This window comes from Sabethes cyaneus, chromosome 1, assembly GCF_943734655.1.
Source record: "Sabethes cyaneus chromosome 1, idSabCyanKW18_F2, whole genome shotgun sequence".
Lineage (NCBI taxonomy): Eukaryota > Metazoa > Arthropoda > Insecta > Diptera > Culicidae > Sabethes > Sabethes cyaneus.
The window spans coordinates 42,019,726-42,041,125 of NC_071353.1; the positions used below are offsets into that span (position 1 = coordinate 42,019,726).

Sequence of the window (21,400 nt, forward strand, 5' to 3'; positions counted from 1 at the left end):
CTGACTACGCCGAACTTGCTGCTCGATTTGCTCATCTCAGCCAGTTACCGGTGAAAAGTTTTAAATCCGCTATACCAGGTATTCTGATCGGTCAAAATAATTGTCATTTGCTAGCTACATTGAAGTTGCGGGAAGGCAAATTAAATGAGCCGATTGCGACAAAGACCAGAATCGGATGGGCAGTGTGTGGGAGTCTTCGGAAACCACGTGTAAGTCCGGTACATGTTCACGTACAGGCGGAGCCAACTAACGCTGATCTTCACGAATACGTTCAGCGCTTTTTCGATGTCGAAAGTTTGGGTGTAGCTGTCGCACCAACAGTGAAAAGTACAGGAGAACAACGTGCATATAACATTCTGGAAGCTACTACGCGACGAGTAAATGAAGAGAGTTTCGAGACAGGCCTTCTTTGGAAGTATGACTACATTGAATTTCCAGATAGCCGACCGATGGTGGAACGACGTTTCAAATGCCTGGAGAAGCGTTTAGCAAGAAACCAAAAGCTTTATGAAAGCGTTCGTCGGCAAATAGCGAATTTTAGGGCTCAGGGTTATATACACGAAGCAACGGCAGAAGAAATTGAGGGATTCGATTTGCGTCGCACGTGGTACTTACCGATTGGAGTCGTTGTTAATGAGAAAAAACCGGGGAAAGTTAGAGTTATCTGGGATGCGGCAGCTAAAGTAGATGGCATATCCTTAAACTCCATGCTACTTACAGGGCCGGACCTCCTAACGCCATTATTGTCCGTAATGTTTCCCTACCGAGAGCGCCAAATTGCGGTGTCAGCTGACATTAAGGAAATGTTTTTACAAATCTCTATCCGCGAACCCGACCGCAGTGCTTTGCTCTTTCCATACAGAGATTCCCCTGAGCTGCCGATGAGTACTATGGTATCGGATGTTGCAATATTCGGAGCAGCTTGCTCACCAGCACATTCCCAGTTTATTAAGGACCTGAACGCGACAGAGCATGAGGCGGAGCTTCCACGAGGTGCGGCTGCAGTGAAGCAAAGGCATTACGTGGACGATTACGTAGATAGCTTTGACACGGCAGAAGAAGCAGTAGAAGTGGCGAAGGAGGTGATTGAGGTGCACAGACGGGCAGGATTCCATATCCGCAATTGGATGTCGAGCGACAAGAGCGTACTAGAAAAATTGGGAGAAGTGAACCAGCAACTGCCGAAAGCCATGTTTCCGGAAAAGGCGATTGGATTCGAGCGAGTGTTGGGAATGGCGTGGGATCAAGGAGAGGACGTTTTCGCATTCACTTTGCAATTCTGCGAAAAGGTTCATACTCTGTTAGACGGAACCACGATCCCTACGAAAAGAGAAATGCTGCGACTGGTTATGAGCATTTATGATCCTCTGGGACTAGTAGCGTCTTTCGTCGTCCACGGGAAAATTCTCATTCAAGAAGTTTGGCGCACACACACTGATTGGGATAGCAGCGTTCCAGTAGAGATTGCCTCCCGTTGGATGGAGTGGTTGGTGGTTCTCAAGAAAATGGTCGAATTGCGTATTCCTAGATGCTACTTTCCGGGATATGATCCTGTAAGCTTCAATAACCTGGAATTGCACGTGTTTGTTGACGCAAGCGCTCAAGCTTTTGCAGCGGTAGCGTATTTCCGCATCGTAGACCAAGGACGGATCAGAGTTGCGCTTGTTTCATCGAAAACGAAAGTGGCACCACTTCGAGGGCTTTCGATACCACGATTGGAGCTAATGGCAGCGTTACTGGGAGCTCGTTTGCGGAAAACTATCCAAGATAACCATTCGATAAAGATTCGGAAAACATGTTTCTGGAGTGACTCATCGACCGTTTGCTCGTGGATTAAATCCGACACCCGTCGGTATCGCCAATTCGTCGCATTCAGAGTCAATGAAATATTAAATCTCTCGAGCATCGATGAATGGCAGTGGATCTCAACAAAAGTAAACGTAGCTGACGAAGCCACGAAGTGGGGTAAAGGCCCTTCGTGTAACATAGACAGCCGTTGGTTCCAGGGACCCGAATTCCTGTACAACAGCGACACTAGCTACTTGATGGTTCCAGCAGAAGGTACAGACGAAAGTGATAAAGAATTGCGGGAAGCATATGTATGCAATCATCTGGCGAGGCAGGCAGTGATAGACGTTAATAGGTTTTCTCGATTCGAACGATTATTGCGTTCAGTTGCATACGTTCACCATTGGGCAGATACCGTGCGGGTTTCAAAGAAGAATGTATTTTCGAAGACAGTCGGACTGACGAAAATAGAAATCCAGAAAGCAGAGAGAACATTGTGGATGATGGCGCAATCCGAATCGTTCCCGGATGAAGTTGCAATCCTGAGACAAAATGTAGACTCGGATGTTTCACGTCAGAAACAGGTAAAGACAACCAGCAGTATTTTCAAGCAGACACCGTTTGCTGACGAGTATGGAGTATTACGAGTGGGTGGTAGGGCAATAAATGCGCTGGAACTTTCGTACGACATGAAGTTCCCGATTATATTGCCTAGAAATCATCGAATTACGGGACTATTGTTGGATTCCTACCATCGAAAGTACGGTCATGCTAATGATGAAACCATAGTCAACGAAGTGCGTCAGAAATTCCACGTTCCGCGATTGAGAGTCGAAGTTCGTTTGACCAGAAAGCGCTGTATGTGGTGTCGCGTATACAAAACAACGCCGGTTGCACCAAAAATGGGGCCGCTTCCCGCGGTACGATTACAACCATACGTACGCCCATTCACTTACGTAGGCATAGACCTTTTTGGACCGTATCTAGTGAAAACCGGACGAAGCGTAGCGAAACGATGGGTTTGCCTTTTTACTTGCCTTACAATAAGAGCCATCCATCTTGAAGTAGTTGCCAGTTTAACCACCGATGCATGCAAGAAAGCGATCAGAAGGTTCATAGCACGGCGGGGAGCTCCGCAAGAAATTTACTCCGACAACGGTACAAATTTTGTAGGGGCCAGCCATGAACTACAAGATGAAATTAAAAGAATTCATACTGATTTAGGAAGTACTTTCACGAATGCTCAAACACAGTGGTGGTTTAATCCTCCTGCTGCTCCCCACATGGGAGGCTGCTGGGAGAGGATGGTTCGGGCTGTCAAATCAGCGCTGGGATGCGTCCCAGTAGAGCGAAAGCTGGACGACGAATCTTTCCTCACAGTACTGACAGAAGCCGAGAGCATGGTTAACTCCAGACCGTTAACGTTCATCCCACTGGAAACGGCCGAGAAGGAGTCTTTAACACCGAAACATTTTCTACAGCTCAATTCGAGCGGTGTGCTAGAACCAGAGAAACTTCCAACAAATACTGGAATGGCACTGAGGAATAGCTGGAACATGATAAGGCATACACTGGATAATTTCTGGCGTCGCTGGCTAGAAGAGTATCTACCAACAATTATTAGGCGTACGAAGTGGTTTAAGGACGTGAAGCCGATCGAGGAAGGAGATCTTGTTTACATAGTAGACGAAAATATTAGAAACCGGTGGATACGTGGACGAGTGATTCGTACAATTCTAGGAAAAGATGGAGTAGCACGTCGAGCAGATGTACAGACCTCAGTAGGTGTTTTAAAAAGGCCTGTTGTGAAGTTGGCTGTGCTGGACGTAGGACCTGGTGACGCTGGATCAAAAATTGAGGCGACACGGGGGGGAGGATGTTCGCCGCAACAGCCCCTTGTACTGAACAACCCTAGCGCGACTCAACGTGAGCCACTATCATTGCCCAACGGATCTACTGACACTGACAAATGGGATACTTAATGATGATGATGATGATGATGTTTGAAGTGTCAAAGTGAATGATATGCAAATCCAAAACTAAATTAATCCTAAACTAACGTTATATGCTATCGAATTTATTTGCTATTCTAAAATAAATATACTTACGAGGTAAAGTTATAAAAAAGCTTAAAAATGCTAAAATTTACTACTTACACAATACTGTTACAGGCTAAACTTATAGAATAATATACTCTGTGGCATAGATTGAAAGCTAAAAAGGAGACTAAATTGTAAGTTAAAATCCTATTGTTCATTATACAGTGATAGAATAAAACCTAAATTTGTAGCTTTGAGCTGATTCCATTCCACACTATCTGGAGTGTTTTGCTGCAAGAACTCCGAAAAGCATCTATCCCAACAAAAGGTGCTCCGATTTTGCTCAAACTTTGTGGATTTGTTCTTTTTATGAAAATTTCAGACCCGTATTTTTAATTTGGCGCTTAGGGTACCCCCTCTTGAGTTGGGTTGGTCCCAAAAATCAGCATCATAGTCTTGACACCTTCTTTTGAATACTTAACTTTTGAATGCCACTACTGCCACGAAATCTTTAAATATCTAAATTTTTGTGCTTGATGAATGAAAATTGTTAAATATGGAGAATTTCACTTGATATAACTCGAAACAGTGGACCCCTCGTTCGCCAAGTGTCCAGAACAGTATTAAAAAGGGTTGATTTTTGGCTAACTTCAACATTTTTATCGTGTGATATTCCCTAAATTTGCTATATAAACAAATAACAAATGATATGGTTTTGTAAAAAGAAAGGATGAGGCTTTCAAATTAGGTGAAAAAATTTTTGGAGCGACAATTCCAAGTGTCGCCATATTAGATTATGACAAGAGATCGACTTTTTGCCACATCACTCGGTTTTGTTTAAGATCTAAGATGGCCGCAACATAATTTGTAAGCACTATCTTTCTTCTTTACAAAACTATTTTTGGAAATGGTTAGGAAAGAGTGGAAAGGTAAGGGGGAGGGGGGTAATTGGTAGCTACGTACAACAAGTTGTTGTTGTGACTCCTACCTTTTGTCCAAAGCTGGAAGGTGAATGGGTCGAGCTTTCCACTCTTTCCCCTCCGTTCCCAAAAAATTTTCATCACTTTTCCCTACCGCTTTAACCTTTTAAGCTTTCAAAAAATACAAAAGCTGGGATCTTATTGTTGTCATTGCATGGAAACATGTTCAAGGTATTTGTAATCATGTCATGGTTTGGATGGTTTGGGTTTCAAACCAATATTATTCGAAAAAACTAATATAGGTTACAATGCATTGTTTTTATTAGATACTCACTAATATACTTTCCGACTACTATCAAAATTCTAGATAGAATTAACAAAAGGGCGAATGTCGCAAATGTAAACAAAACGGGTGAGAGTTATTTTTTGCTGGGCCAGCATAGGAAAATCAACCCTCACTCGGTTTGTTTACGCTTGCGACATTCGCCCTTTTGTTAATTCTATCTTCAATTGTTGTAATCAGTTGAGCGATTCAAAAGTTTTTGGGTAGTTTTTCATTTCGACGTATCTGACAATGAGAGATTCTCTTCGTGTCTCCTCTCTTCCATTTTATACGGCGAAACTAAAGCATTGAAAAGACAATTTTCAAAACATTTAGTTAGCCAGTGATTCCGGCAACCGATTCGTGCAAAGCTGATGTGCTAAAATGCATTAGTATCGCTGTAAAAAGCGGAAGAGAGGGGACACGAAGAAAATCTCTCATTGTCAGATTCGTTGAAATGAAAAAGTATCCGAGAGTTAAGTATTTAAGAGAAGGTGTTATGACACAGATGATGATTTTAGCACCACCCTAAGTGGTCTAAAATTTTCATAAAAAGCACAAATCCACAAAGTTTGATCAACATCGGAGTACTTTTGCTCATGGAATTACTAGTGCGTACACCTGTACCCCGTTGATTACAGCTAAAATATTCAAATTGACTTTTTTCAACTTTTTCCCGATGGATTTTTTTTAAAATTAGCATATTCTGAATCGTGGAAACCTGTACTAACACGTTGTGAAAGAAAATTTTATGTACATCAAAGTTGCATAATCGCACCCTTCAGACATAGCGTGTGAGGAAGATGAGGCATCCTGGTAAAGCTTGCTTCAGATAGCATTGGAGCAAAAACAATTGCGTGTATTTTAGTTATTTATTATTGAATTCAAGATCTTTTCTTACACAAATGTAGCATTTTCTTCATACTGTTAAGAAAACATACGGATAAAATTATTCGTGACAGTTTCGTAGGAAATCTCGAACTTTTCCTGTAATATGGCTCATGAGGCGGCGTACACTTTCTTCGTCCATCGTTTTGGCTATCTTATTTCACCAGATCTTCATCTGATTGATGTCTTTGACAACTTCTCCCTTTGCCTTGAGTCTCCTCTTCTTGATTGCCCAATATCTCTCAATAGGTCGGAACTGTGAGCAATTGGGTGGGTTAAGATTTTCGGAACAAACTGGGCCCCTTTCTCTGCATGACATTTGCCCGAAGTCAGTCTTGACATAGGTTTCATCGTCCATCAGAAGATACCCGTCGAACTTGGTAGGCACCTGGTCGTATAGCTTTCGAGCACGGATTTTGACCACACTATTTTGTTTTATGGTTCGGTTTGACTGTTTGCTAGCTCGCTACGACTTGATTACTTTCATAGGTGAAGCTAACAAAATTTCCGAAATTTCCATTCCATTTCTATCCAAATTTCCAAATATTTCAGTTTTACTCAAACTGTACGCAGGTGACAGTCTTGCCAGCGCGTTGTTTATAACACGACTTACCGTAAATTGTGCCATTCCCAGCTTCCTGCTCTTGACACGTAGAGACGGATCCAGATTTTCAAGGGACGAGTGTTAAATTTGTTTACCCCGCTGGCATTGCTTTTCTTCCAACTTTATCTTCGCAACGTTTACACCGATACTAGTGCAACATACATATTGTAAACAATACACGTCGAAATAGTTTTACTCAAAAGAGCAAAAAGTTACTCCCATATCATATCTGATTAGCCATTCCCAAGTAACAATTCTAAGTTTTATTATGTTCATGACTAATGTCATAAAACCGCTAATAAAACTATGAGCTCTACCAATCTACTATTCTGATGACCGCTATAAAGATGTCTTCCGGCCAAGGGGCCCACTCTTCCGAAGGTTTTTACAACCTTTACCTTTTACCTATTTAAGAGTCAGGTTATTAGATTAAGTAGTCTTATCACACTCTGCAGAAAGCAACAATAAAATCGATTATACTTTTAGTTGCTTGACAGCTACCGCCATGATTTAATGAAGCTTTACGTTACGAAAAAAGCTTCAAAAATAAAAAGCTAAATCAGTTCGCCTGCTTTGTTAACTAAAAAATACATCTTGGAGCATAAAAGCTTAAGTTTTACTGATCGATTTGGTTCATATCGACCATAATAAAATATCCCATAGAATGATTAATAAATTTTCAGCAGTCTCCGTTAGTATGTTAGTAAATTTTATCATGCATATCGATATGATAGGTGGATAAAATCAACGTGCCATCGAAATTTTGCAATTTTCGAAAACAGGCTGTATATCAAAATAAATTTATTCAGTTAGACAATCTCAATTTCTTGCAAAATCATGTAATTGCTTCCTGTTGATTGTTGATAAAATGCGAGCAACAGCAGCCGGAAATAAGTCTGCTCTCTTGTGCCAACAGTGCAGTGACTGCTCATTGCTCGACAAAATAATACAATTGTCTAGCTTTGGAAATTTTCAATTATCAATGTAAGCAATCAATTTTTAAAGCATTATTTTTTCACGAAAATCGGAAAAGAGCTCATCTCCGGCGCCATATCTAACGCCGCTCAACTTTGTCGTCTTATTTGCTTCCATTCCACGTCATCCCGGGGGCAGTAATTCTTTTCTTTCTCGACACTCTATTTTCTTCCTAATTTATTCCAGGGTCGCTGCCGGTAGGGCATAGATTCTCTCCATCGCCAGTGCCAAATGGAAAAAAAGCATTTGCGCTAGCTAACCTTTATTGCGCTATCCTCGAAAAACCAATCGACCGGATCCGGCGAATCCCGCGCCTAAAGGCACTCTTGGTCGACCCTGTACACTTTCTTTTTCGTTGCGAAGTGAGGAAAAACAGCGAAAAAAACATTCCACGTTTCGAAGCGGCACGAAACGATAAACTCAAAAAGCCTTGCGGTTTCCCACTTTTCCATCCGTGTTTCCCCTTCTACTACTACACTCTCTCGTTACAAAGCCTGAAGGAAGGTGAAATCGTATCACCGTTGGAAAGTCACACAAATGGAAAATAAAACGAAATACATATCGACATTCGATCTGAAATTCAATTTAAAACAAACATATCAATTTCATTGGAAATACCACCGAGGTGAAGGACGACGAGTCGCGAATCAGACTCTCCATCAGCAAGGATACGAATTGACCGGATTGAACATAAACTGTCAGCGCGTGAAAGTACCAATCTCTTCCTGGAAGGATGAGTGTAGCCTCTGCTGGAATGATTGTTTTTCTTCGTAAGTCACATCGCTTTCTTTGGCCTTTTCGTCAGGTGGCAGGAACAGCAGGAACTGAATGAATCAACTGTTTGCGTGGGTGCAGGAAAATAATGACAAAATAACTCAAAAATTAAAATCGTTGATTGAGCATCTAAGCATCCTGCCTTAAGTACGGCAACACTGTCATCGATCGCTTTCTCAGTAGATAGCTCTTAGGTAAGCTTCTGAACCCCAGAGGTTCAGGATTCCAGAGCTTCACCACCTTGGTTCACCAAAGGCAAAATAAAATAACTGTAAATAGTCCTCAATCCGTACGCTCGCGCGTCGAAAGTCGCGTCTTGTTGGACCCTTCGTTCTGCCGACTAGTGACAGCAAAAAAAGCCAACCGTACGCAATTGGCTCGTTTTCAGTGCTTTCCTGCCCAGCTGCTTGTCCCCTCGGCTGTCTTGAGATCTCTTTTTTCCCCTACAATGAAGTGAAGCGCCTTTTTCCGACATTCTTCCTATTGCTTTTCATACACTCTACGCTTCTTGTAACGAGAAAGGTCGTAAAATTAGACCTGAAAGTAGCGCCAAGCAGCATGGCTGCTAGAGGTCGGTTGATAGATTTTCTGAACTATTCGCAAAAGAATTCATATATCAAGTTTCAATAAATAAATAAATTAATTTAGCTATTTTAATAAAATAATATTCAGAGACTAATTTCTGCTACAATCAAACCATGGGTGTTTAATCAGTATTATCAATTCCATGAGTCAAGCACTTCAAATAAAAAATTGAAAAAAATCAAATATAAAATTATAAATATTTAGGGCAAATTATAGCTATTCGCTAGTAGCTATTTTCAACGGATTATATTCCGGACAATCCATTGAAGGTATTTGCCCAAAGTTTTCCTCCGAGTTATAGAAAGAATTGAGGCACAAAGAATGTTATGAATTTATTGGGGATGTTCAAAGCACACTGTTGCGTGAATGAAGCTGGTTAGTTTTTTTTTTCTCTGGGTAGAGCAATGAAACGCGCCTCGCTATGACCCCACGTATATCTTCATTGGCTGCCGCTTACCGGAGGGCAGGAAAAGAAAACGCACCGGCATCCTTGTGGAAGCTGACTCAGTCTTCGAGTCACGACGGCGGACGTCTCGGTTCGGTCGTCACACCGGAATGGGTGGCACAATACGGAAGGATTTACACTTGAAGTAGATGATGAGTGGAGCCACTCTCGGGCTCGTTGGAGGGCTGAATTTAAGACCGGCCGTTAATGGGGTTATTGATGCTGTGCGTGCTATAGCTAACACCGGCGGTGGCTCGAGTCGTACGGCCAGGCAAATGCGTCGAGTCGTTCCGAAGGAAAATCCGATAAATGTGCCACTTGAAGATTTTTGGCGGATGTGGATTATTGTGTTTGAAGAGCGGTGATGTTTGTATTCGTTGGTCGCAATATTGAGATACAAGTTTTCGCTGGCAATTCATGCCGAAAGTCGTTGACTGGTCACTTCACGCTGTGACTATATTATGATTATGCGAGTAGGATAGTTGCCTTTACATATAATTTAGTACGTTAAAGGATTTTAGTAAGGAGTCTTAAAATTGTTTTCGATAAACTGATCTAAAAAATCGAATTTTAATGAATGGTTTCCACTAAAGTTGCATGAAAGGGCATTTAAATGCGTTTAATTCCACATCTAATCCCTCAGGATGTTGTTTTATTTTGTGATCCACTGTTATTTATCATCGAACAGCAGTTCATTGCAACACCTCTCAAGCACACCGGGCACTCCAAGAATTTATCACAAACATCAGCAACACTTGAAATGGCATTCTCGACTTCGAATTAGTCAAATGATGCATGTAGCACGGTCCAGCTGTCTCCGTCTATGTTACACGTTCATACGACGCTGATGATGCAGCCGCCTCGGACGCTCTGATGCATTGTATTGCAGTCAGCCGAACCGAGCCAATGCTAATTGGATTGGCTAATTATTCCGCTCGCACTGATACGATTGCGGTAGCATCACTGGCTGTGAATGCACTCACTGTCCTTGGGCAAACTAGGCACTCCTGACCCTTTCACTGCGTTGGCCTCTGTAGCGATGGGTTCCTAACAGTCAACGATTATAAATCACACATCACTGATTGACGGGCGGCGATTTGCTGAACTTGCCTGTAATGGCTATTAGTCCAGTCAATTGCATCCTTTCAATAAGCTTTGTTTGGCGAAGCTTGTTATTGATTGCCAGTCAAACGTACATTACACTCCCGTGCGCCTTTTGTTCACAACCAATCAGTGAAGGAGACGGTTGACGTTTGATTGAACTAGATGTCTAAGCGAATCTATTCAGTCTCGCCAGCGGCAAAACCATGACTCAAAAACTAGGAAGGATACCTTCATTTGCACAATAGTCGCACCATCCAGCTCTAAAAATACGGGTCGAAATTCACGCATCAAGAAGTAACGAACCAAAACTTCAACACACACATAATAATCACACAATTACCTTATTGTACGCAAAAGCCGACCATTCTACTACTAATATTAATCCTTTTTAAAACCACACGCTTTTCGATTAGTAGCTTAAGCACGGTGAAGAAATGCAACTAAATTTTGTTCCAAGTTTCACCTAGTTCCTTTGATAATTGGCTACTCCATCTCGAATAAAGAGTCTCAGTAGAATCTCAAGTAACAATTCGCTGTGAAGAAAACTATCCATTCGATTCTGCTACTTTTTTCAGTGCATGTCCAGGTAACCAATAAGCATTAACCTGAGCAGTAAATCAGCTGCTTATTAGCACATCTGGCATTTAATAGGGTATCGACACACACCAGAAATCGCCACTTTTTCAGACAGCAAACAAGAAAAAACCGAGATTCATTGCCATATAGTTCCATATCGTGGAGAATTGTTTAGCCTATATTAAACAGAAACATTTTTGGCACGTTCTCAGCATAAAACTTACGCCCAAATATTTGAAAAAGTCGTTTTAAATGTTAAATTTGTGATGCATGTTGTGGCCAGGGATGCCACATATAATTCTATGTTTTTTGTTGGTGAATCTGGTCTTCTGTACAGTGAGGAAAAATATCTGTGCAGAAATCTGTCCAATGCAAAACAATGAGAGTAAAAGAGATGGAAAGTCATTTTGCTGACTATTTCCGTCTCTTTTACTCTCATGTAAAACTTCAAAAATCTGTTTAATCTATGTAATTGGCGAAAATCTGTATTCTATGCATACAGATTCTGTACAGGCGATTTCTTTCAAATATCTGTTAAACACAGAATAATCTGTGCGTGTGGCAACCCTGGTTGAGGCACTAGTTTTCAACCTCCAAGACCCAGGTTTCGCCATTTCTGTACTCCAGCATTCGCCACCCCCTGAAGCATCGTTTGTATCTTGTTCTAGTCTGAAAATTCATTTATATTGATGTTTTTTCCCGAACAATAGAATTGATTTTCAGTTGAATAGAAAAAACAGAATGGATTTCTGTTGAAAAACAACCACATCACGGGTTCCCGCGATGTGCTTAGGAACGGTCCATTTAAATTCGCCAATGGCGAAAAGTGGATCACGCTCATACCATCTCAATCTGACGACACCAACTAAAAATAATGCCAATTTGTGTTATATAACCATTAAGAGTTTGGAGTCGTATTAGGGTAACCAACCTATTTTGGACCCCATCAGCAACTGTACATAATTTGGACACTTGCATTTGATTTTGCTGTAAGTGTCCAAATTATGTACAGTTGCTGAGGGGGTCCAAAATACGTTGGTTACCCTATATTGATACAATATCTAATTATGTTTAAATTATAGAATATAGAACTGGTGCCGTTACCCTACTGCATGTTGTTGTTTATTAGCGTTTTGATAGCCTATTCGCATTAATTTGGCATCCGAAATTCTCTCCTTCTTCTCCGTAATCAGCTGCAAAAAGGCATTGTCTGCACTATAAGAGGATTAGCAGTTGTACAGTAGTTGTATATTTTGCCAAAGTAGTTTTTAAGTAGCATTTAATGCTTATTGGTAACCTGGGCAGCCATATAATATCAGTGCGGTGCAGAAGAATATCCCTCACACCAAGCATTTGGTCAATATTATTCATATTAATTTTCATTTCGTTAACAAAACAGAAAATCAAACAGTGCACATAAGAAGGACTTCATATAAAGTAGCGGCCAAAATTGCCGAATGTAAAATTTCACATTTTAGCACATGCTTAAACGCGGTTTTGTAGTAAATTGTCTATATTTTTATGATTCGCGAATAAAATTTTGATAGAAAAAAATATCATGTAAAAATAAGCTGTCAAAGTTGCCCATTTCAAAAGTTTGAAAAATAGGTCATTTTAAAAAAGTCAAAAAATTAAATACTTATCGCGGGTGTAAATATTATTGTTATATATCATTTTAAAACTGATACCTTAGCCTATCAAAAAATGAAATGAAAACAAATTTAAACTCAATGAGTTGCGCGATATGCTACTTATAATAAAAATGAAATTCTCATAAACTTTAATCAAAAAAACAACTCTTGTCGCCTCTTGTCGCCGCAGTTTCTAACAGTGCGTCTGAAAGCTCGAAGTAGGGTAAAGAACTAGTTTTAAGCAGTCTAAGCGGGTCACTGATTGTTTTACTTTATTACAAGCGATGGGTTGACTAAGTGGGGGATATCAGCATACCAATCTTCTTGCTATCTTTAGTTCTTCAAGCTGTTACCATTGGAAGACACTATTGTTGAGCTAAACTTTTGATTTTTCGCTTTAAAAGTTGGAACGGTGGAACTAATTTTGAACACACCGAACCCATTTTCACCCGCAAGGTGCTATTTTAAGCAATCCTGAAATCTGATTTTTTTTACGTCCCGTTAAAAAATCCCTCGAACTTTTCCCCCTATTCAGTAAGTTCGCGTTGCTATCCGCGACCTACTAATCGGCATCTGATGCGTAATCGGCATAGCGTATCGGCATAGATGCGTAAAATGCCATCTGTCTAAATTGTTTATCGGGGCATACACTCACCGCACCGTTCGGCAAACGGTATTCGTCGTCTCTTTTATTCTCTGGTGTTCTTATGGGAAACTGCGAGTTCATAAGGATGGTGGGAGAACAAAAGAGGCAAACATAGAAGTGCACACGATCTAACTTTAGAACAGTGTTGTCAAAGCAAATAACATTGAAACACATCGTTGCTTCATTAAATCACTGAGAAAATCTTCGAAAATTATTGAAAAAGCTGTCTTTTGTGTTGTTTTTAATAAAGAAAAATTAATTATGAACATACATTTCTCTTGAAAGTATTGAACCACGTTTTCACCATAGGAGGTTTCAGTTAATTTCAAACTTAAAATTCTTATTTCCAGAACCGAAACAGTGTCTTGGCAACACGATAGTTCATCAGTTGTGCTGCCGGTGCTGCTACTGATGAACAGGTTCCGTCAATTCAGAATTTGTTTTCAGTTTTGTTAGAAAATAATAATACTTTTGGCTTGTGACGAAGCCTTAGATAATAAAAAAAAGAGACTGAATAATATGGTATGTGACAATTGAGTGCTTGACTTTCAGAGTGGTTGTAATCAGTGCTGAAAATTTGATGAATTCGTTAGTAGCGAGGTGGCGATTGCTAAAGAGCAGCTGAAAAATGTACGTTTTTGGACAACAATTTTTAATTCATCATATTTCTTGTCGGAAACCCAGTAAATTGTGTTTGTGTGAATCAAATGTATGGTTAAGTGATTTGTGAAGATGATCCTATCAAAAGATTTTGAAAATATGAATAAAAAAGTGCATTTTCGGATCATTTATGTTCAACTGATTAAAATAGGTAACACTGCTTAACTCGTTCCTTACCCTATGTTGTATCAAAACATGAATTGAAAGTTTGCTATAATTTGACGTTTTCCGAAAAAAAAATAATTTTAAAATTGTCATATTTTTAGCAAATCTTTAAAATTTTAAGTACCCTTTCAACAAATTTGATTATCTTTGTTGCTAAATTTATTTAGTACCTGAAGAGAGTTTCAATGAGAAAATGGGAGAGTCCCTGCGAGAAAAAAAATTTATTTTTGTCATGCAAATATTTATATCGGACACATTTGATAATTTTTCCCCAAATCACCCTAAATATGAGTTCTTATAAGTTTTAATCATTTCTTTTGTAACAAATATAACCTAGAATAAATTTTCCAACTAAAAAATAATTTTGACCAAAAATTGCAATTTTCCGACTATTGTGCAGTGTGCAGAAAAGAGTGTTGTGACGGATCTTTTCTCTCTACTGCATAGGAACCTTGTCCGGTCTGTAACCAAAACTAAACCCCTGACAGGACGCCATGTTTATTTTGGCTAGAATTGTAGCTCGCTCCCTACATGCTTTGCAGAAAGCTGAAACTAAACTAGCGCACCTAAACTACAACTGGTGCAAACACCTCACGAACACCCTTTCATCCGAGGCAGAATTTGCTGTAGGCCCGACAAAGAAGGAACCCAAAGTTTGTGTTACAAACAAATATAAGGTAACGATATACCTAAACCAAAATCCTAGCGCCACAGCGGCAAATTGATTTATAATTGAAAGCGTTATAAAGCGAAGCCTTAAACAAGATTAAGACCAACTATTTAATAGGGTCGGAGTCCAACGTGTAAACAAAACGAGTGACAGTCAATTTTTGCTGGGCCAGTATACAAAAATGAACCCTCAATCGGTTTGTTTACATTGGTTTCGAATCCAACGACCGCTTCAATCGGCTTATTGAAAACAGCTTCGGTAGTCTGTTATTTTACTTTTTGGACTGCCGCCAAGATCTTATATTCTTACGAGGTTGGATTATTTTTTAAGAGGTCTATGCGGAATTACGCAACACTGTATGATTTTTGAAAGCTCTAACAAGGCAATGCACAATTGCTCCAACAAAATGTGGCCAAACATTTTAGAAAAATGGTAACTCAGCGCAAGATCTTACCCAAACAAACCCTGAATTCATATTCAAAACCTTTCTCCAAACTTGGCAATTTGTATATACAGTCAACCAAAAAAGTATTCGGACAGCAGCGCATAAATTTTTCTTTTAGTAATTTTGCGCAGTATTTTTGCAAAGAATGGTAACACATATTTTTTAAAACAATGTTTAACTAAAGCATATTTAGATGCACAACAAAAATTCGGGGAAAAGCTTTCCGTTTTGAAGATAGAGTACATATAGTTTGAATTGGCTAAAAATGCAGCCAAAAAAGTATTCGGACAGTTAACTATTAGTTGAAACAAATGTCCTTTCACGCTCAACTACTTACTACCTTGTAGGATAATTTACATTCTTGATGACCTGTTTCAATCTATTTGGGATAAAATTGACAATTTTTCAAATATCCCTCCATTTTTTTACAAGAGCTCGGTTTAAGTCATTTTGATAAAAAATCGAGTGATTTCTCATTATAGAAATGAAATTATCTAAAAAGATGTTCAAAAGGGTTCAAATCTAGACAGAATACTGACGTTTTGATAGCGCTAGGACAATTGAATGGTACAATTATCGACAGTATGTTTAGATTCAACATCCCGGTACAATATGTATGTACCACACAATTACAATTTTGCTTTAATTTCGCATAAAATTGTTTAGATGATTGAGTTTACACTTAGTTCTATCCAAAAATATATATATCTTTACTACCTCGGGGCTTTCCATGCGCCCCAACATGGCACTTTGCGGAGCGAAAAGCAAAAACACACGCATTGATATAGTTTTTGTAAAACATATTGCGAATGTTAGATTCAAACGAAAATTTGACATTAACAAACGAACCTTTTCAAGTCCACCATTTAAATTATCTGAAGAGGTGAAATTATGGATTCATCACATGCAAGAACACAATCTTTTAATGCGCAATTCAAGTAACTATACAGGTGGTAGGTAGCTTAGTGTAAATATTTCAGGGGGTAATAAAGGACCTCATTTGACGAAAAACTCCTTCTACGCATATGGTCAATTCTCAATCATTACAGAGTTACTAAACATTTTTAGTTCTCGATTCTGTTTTCCTTAAATTAGCTCTAGTACAAAAACTACACTAGTTAGCTCAATTCTGTTCCTCTCATTTGAAATCACATTATGAAATATAGAGTGTACTGATAGTTCAATTATCAAAATACTGGGGCGCAAACCGAGAGAGTATGAGTTAGAGTCCCACTCAGTAATTTAACAAAAAAATTGTATGAAGGTCTGTGCCTGGGTGCGCGCAGGAGGGGCTCACGTAGGACGACGAATATTTGTTCCGGCGACATATTTCGGCGGTTGAAATCCCACGGGGTGAAGCGAAATTTCACCTATAACACCATCCGTCGGTACCGGGAGATGGACTTGGCCAAGGACCGTGCTAGATCCGGGCGGCTGCGTTCGGCGAAGACGCCAGCAGCCATCAAGGTGATGAGGGAGCGGGTTCGTCGAACAATGAACCACTCGATCCGGAAGACCGCTGTTGATCTGCATGTGTCGACCGAGACTGCCCACACCATCATGGCAATGTACCTGGGATGCAAACCGTACAAGAAACGCAAGGTTCACGGGGTAACGAAGGCTACAACGGAGAAGAGGCTGCACAGAGTAAAACTGATACTTTCGCGGCACGCTGGTCAGGAGTTCGTGTTTTCTGATGACAAACTCTTCATCTTGCAACAGCCGCACAATGTTCAAAATGATTGGCTGTGGGCGCCTACGTTGGCCAGCATCTTCCCGTCCCACATAAACATCGCGCGGTTCTAGAGCGCCACGTCGGTGATGGTTTGGGGGACCGTATCCAAGCGTGGGTAGCTTCCACTGGTGTTTATCGACAAACACGTGAAAATCAACGCCGCATACTATAAGACCGAGGTTCTGGAGAAGGTTGTGGCCCGGCAATTTGTGACCTCTACGGGAAAGATCATTAGGGTCCAGGTTGATAAGGTACCCCGGGGCAAGTGGGAATACGGGGTAAGTAGGTAAACATAATGAGCGTATTAACAAGTTACACTCGAAAACTAGTTGTTTAATTTAACAAACGGCATTAAAAAATGGGTCGAAATAAGGTCGGCACTTCAAAGCACCCGGGGCAAATGAGACCTTTAAAAATAAAGGTTTTCAGCACAGAACTTCCTGTCTCAATATATTTTTTAGATGTAGTACCGAACATTTTCAATTCAATTACATATTATATAATTATATAATTACATTTATATAATACACTCAAGTACTTTTTTTACACGGTTTGGTTTTTTGAATATTAAGAACGGGGTAACTTAAAGACCATTAAAGATTTCTCAATACATTTGGGAGTGGCTGGACATTCCTCACGTAGATTGCAAATAGTTCTTTAGTGGCACCGTTCTCGAGTAATCGAAAAAAACAAACCGTGTAAAAAAAGACTTGAGTGTATTTATATCAGTTAAGCTTTAAAATAAAACCGAAAAGGACTAAACCAAGGGGACCTAAAAAAGAAGTCCATTAGCACAGCTTATGAGGAAACAAACAGTTTGGTCACATTTTGGTAACACCTAAACAATGTTAATTGAATCTGGAAAGGCAAATTTGATATAATTAAGCAAATCTGCAACTGGAATTGAAACAATAAAGTGTTGTGGTTATTATAGCGTAACTATCTCTTATGAGTAACTCTACCGTATTGGGCATGGTAGAACGAACAGATCATAATCGTATTTTCAAGCTATTAAACAATGGTTAATTATAAATTACGTCTCGCTAGAATTGGATACAGTGACAAGTCCAACTATATTTCATTACAATAATGCATTACAGCGTAAGTGCTCACGATCTGTGTTTTATATAAATTATAAAGTCGCCCGATGTGATCAGATTTTGTTACGCTATTTTTGGATGAACCATTCGTACAAATATTGTCTTTGATTGCTTCTTGCAATGCTTTAACATTAGGTATGTTAACTTACACATTTTTCTGTTATTTAATGCTTTTTAATCAAATTTGAATATAGGTTCCACTTGCCCCGGTAAATGAGGCAAGTGGGACCTATCGCCATGTTTTTGAAAATTCTCCTCCATTTCATGTAAATTGATAGGCCTTTTTCGTAACTAAACCTTCAAAGCGATACCACTGAAGAGTTTCTGTGCTGATAGAATTTTGAAATAATCATACACACTTTAAAAAAAGCGCCAAAGTCGGCTAAATTTTGCCGAGATTTGGACAGCCGAGCGTTCGGCAAAATTTTTTGTGATGCCAAACGTTGTAAAGATCCGTAAACGTCGATTTGCAAAACCGAAATTTTTACCGAACGCTCAGCTGTCCAAATCTCGGCAAATTTTGCCGAGTTTTTTAAGTGTGTAGGTATAGATAACACAGTGGAATAAACACTAACTATGCATTTTTTAGGTCCCACTTGCCCCGGGGTACCTTATATAGATTCGCTCTTGAATTGTTACAGAAGTACTTCAATGATTGACTGGTTAGGAATATCATACGTAATAGAGCATTGCATCATAACTAAGAGATTATTTGGTGGAACTAAACCAAATGGAAAATAAGTATAGCAATGTTAGGTTCGTTTGAAAATAACCAAACCAAAATAACAATTCCTGTACGATTATGATGCAAAATGGAAACCATTTCTTCAAAATGCGCTAGCACCGGGATTGACCCCGGTGTCACTTTAATTTTGGAATAAAACAATATTCTACACTACAAAGTGACTATAATCTAAAAAAATATATATAACAAAGGTGAAATTTGGTTAAAATTTTGTAGGATTTCTAATTTCTAGTAAATGGAAACAATTTTTCATTTAACACTAGCTCACTTTGTTAAGTTTAACAGAGTGTGATAAAAATACATGTTCAATTACTCACTGCCCTGATTTTACTTATTTACAAATAACCAAATGCCCTGCTAATAAGTAGTATTAAGTATAAACCTAACTGTAATAATCATAGTCTCCAGTCCGATTGTCGGAAAGTGTTACAATCTTATCCTAACCAGACCATGACCATGTGACGCAACGCAATTTCTAGCAAATTCAGATAGCTTTGATAATTCTGCACCAACCCAAGCCCTCTATGTCTAGTGTACTAAAAAATTTGTCGCAGTAAACAAAAAATATGTTTATCCAATTTGCCTTTTCCTGACAACTGCATTATTTAATTATGAATTCTTCATTCAATCCAGCATAATTTAGCACGTAAAATTAAATACTTTGCAGTTGTCATTAAAAATGTTATCTGCCCCATAAGCGAACGTTGAAGCACCAGAAAAGCCATCTGACAAATAGTGTCCCGACACAAAACCTTCCTGAATCCGGTTTCTCTGAAGTACGTGAATAGTTGCTGTATCACGGTACAGCCGGAAACAAACCATAAGCTCGAATTGAATATGCAGCAGCTAGGTTCATTAGAAACAGAAACAAGCAGTCAACACAGCCAGCCTGCCAGCCAACCAGCAGCAGCGCCGTAATACAGAGATGGTACCAAAACAAATAAACCCTGTCGCAGAATAAGTGGAGTGCACTTATAATAATTGCATACAAGATACAACTGACCTAGATTGCACGCTCGCCAAGCAGCTGTGACTCCGGCTGTACGAATACGTAGGACGACGACACTACTGGTAAGCCCGTTTCACTCCCGAATCGCAGCCAAACACTACACTCGAAATGTGGGCAGGCTACAATACGAGCAACACTTCACTTCCGCTTCCGAGCCGAACACACTTCTATACAGCCGCTGTACGCTTCCGACGTCGATAAGCGGATAGAGTCGCTAGTAGAGCCAGTTCGGAACCAGCTGGAAGAAACTTTTTCCGCTTCAGCTGACGGCGTTCTCACACTTCTTCATAATTACATTAACGTATGCCCTCCCTCAGAAGCCGCGAAGACGGGAAACTTGTCACAAAATTTCCCATCGACCATTCGATGCTTCCTCTCGTCTTCAGCAGGATCACTGCTCGAGCGATTTTCCCGATTCCGGTTCTTCGCAAACCGTATTATAACTTCTTCTACTACAGATAATTTTTTCCCCTCTATGACCACTATACTTTCTCCACCACTTCACATAGTGCTTACATCCACTGCCCCCTCGAATAGACTACCGAAGGACTTGTCGATTTCACTTGATCATCGTCACAACAAACGGGCGTAAAAAACGAGAACCATTAACATTAATATTACGCAACATTGATCACTGTAATCTCACTCACTTTTCCGGCAGCTGCCAGGCGAAATGTATGTAGACGGACAGAAACGAAAAACCATCCCTTCACCAGCAGCACTAGACAACAGTCACAGACCCATGCTTTAGCTGCCCCCTCGCACAGAGCAGGGCCGAGAAAAGACGCACTCGGCCCTGACAAACATTGATTAATTCAATTACCCAAATAGAGCGAAGCTTTGTTGAGCAAACAAACATCGAAAAATCACTTCACACGTCCGCTTCCGGAACTAACAGAACCCGATGGGGGCACCCATGTTCCATACTACCCGTGTGCAGAAACAATCGCATGACCTAGATCGTTAGGTGCACCATCGCGGACAACTAGCGGGTATCGGTCCCAGTGCACCCTTGTTTGCCTCACACCTTGAATGGCGAGAAAATTGCCGTCAAATCCACAATTATTCCGATGGAAATTCACAAAGGTCCAGTGACGACTATCCGATTCTCCCCCGAGATGAAACGTGAAACATACACGGATGTTTAACCGTCACGAGATGTGGTAAGACTGATTTTCGGTTCGGGTCAATCAGCACGACGTGTTCGGATTCTGCGGGGATGCTGCGAGAGACAAGTTCGAAAGCAAAGCTAGAGCACGGTGGAGGAAAATAAGCGAGAGAAAACAAGAGGCGCCTGTATCCTGTGGTGAGCGATGAGCATATCACTCGTTTGCTACCGTGAGCGAGACTGGTGCTAGCGGTCCTTCCCGTGGAAAGAAATCTGCGAGAAGTGAAGGTAGGATCGGCGGGAACTTACAGCTTTTGATGGTTTACCGAAATGAATGAACCAGAATGTAAAATACGATATGAAATGTTACGTGTTTTTGTCAGTATATTTCGCCTAACATGCTAGAAATATCAAAAAAGAATGTAGTTTATTAATTTTGTTCTAACAGACGTATACTTTGGCTTTA

General features: G+C 40.1%; 1 protein-coding gene across 1 annotated transcript in view; it reads right to left on the reverse strand.

Annotated features, from left to right (window-relative positions):
- LOC128733188 (uncharacterized) overlaps positions 1 to 20,943 on the reverse strand; it is a 599,692-nt gene extending 578,749 nt beyond the window's left edge. Inside the window, exon 1 of the mRNA XM_053826862.1 lies at positions 19,821 to 20,943. The gene's annotated coding sequence lies outside the window, so the exon portion shown is untranslated. The remainder of the gene's footprint in view (positions 1 to 19,820) is intronic.
- Between the last annotated feature and the right edge of the window lie 457 nt (positions 20,944 to 21,400).